General features: G+C 45.8%; 1 non-coding gene across 1 annotated transcript; it reads left to right on the top strand.

Moving 5' to 3' along the window:
• The first annotated feature begins 384 nt into the window (after positions 1–384).
• Positions 385–548, top strand: LOC145271600 (U1 spliceosomal RNA). The gene has a single exon (XR_013866007.1). It is a non-coding gene; the product is annotated as a U1 spliceosomal RNA (small nuclear RNA).
• Positions 549–812: the final 264 nt, after the last annotated feature.

Genomic DNA, 812 nt, shown 5'->3' with positions numbered 1-812 from the left:
CTTGTGCCTAATTTGCTCATATTTAGTATTTTATTGATTACTGTCAGTGAAAAACACCAGTGGAGCAGTCCCGCCATAAAATTTTATACTTACGTAAGTCAGTCCCGGGTCCTTCGGGGCCTGGACAACAAGTGTCAAGCAAAGACCAGCAAAGACCTTGGTCAATGTAGGGGCAACCCTTCATACCAATTGTCACTACCCAGCTCCCCTACTCCCCGGGGAGTTGGTCCCCATTTTCCCTTCACTCCTCACTTTAAGAATCGGCCTTGCGCCTTATTTGCTCGGTGGGGGAGCAAATAAATAATCTCATTTCCCCTTCACTCCTCACATTAAAAATCGGCCGTGTGCCTAATTTGCTCGGTGGGGAAGTAAATAAATACCTTCATACTTACCTGACGTCGGGGTTAACGGTGATCATAAAGGTCATTCCCCCAGAGTAAGGCCCATCCATTGCACTGCGGTTGGGTTGACCTTTGCGATCGTCTCAAATGTGGACGACTCGGACGCGTTATTTCTAAGTGTGGGGTCTGCGTACGCGCTCACCCCGATAATATAATCAAATCAGAAATTCTACCCTACGTCTCATCCGAAGCAGAAAACCACTTTAATTCCCAGCTACTTCCCGTCCGTATCTCTTCATCTCTCACAAACGAGTGTAAGGACGTCCTTGTTTCTGTTTTCCCAATCGCCTGTCTCTATACACGCCACAAAAAGGTCAATTCTCTCGACCAGTTTATCATCCACTTCAATCGCAACGTTCTGATATAATCTAATCTGCATGTATACATTACCAACGTTTGCTCTGAACATAT

Source organism: Euprymna scolopes, chromosome 46 (assembly GCF_053919585.1).
Source record: "Euprymna scolopes isolate OS-2025 chromosome 46, ASM5391958v1, whole genome shotgun sequence".
Taxonomy (NCBI): Eukaryota; Metazoa; Mollusca; class Cephalopoda; order Sepiida; family Sepiolidae; genus Euprymna; species Euprymna scolopes.
The sequence above is the reverse complement of the archived record's forward strand: the minus strand, read 5'-3'. Positions and strand labels throughout refer to the sequence as shown.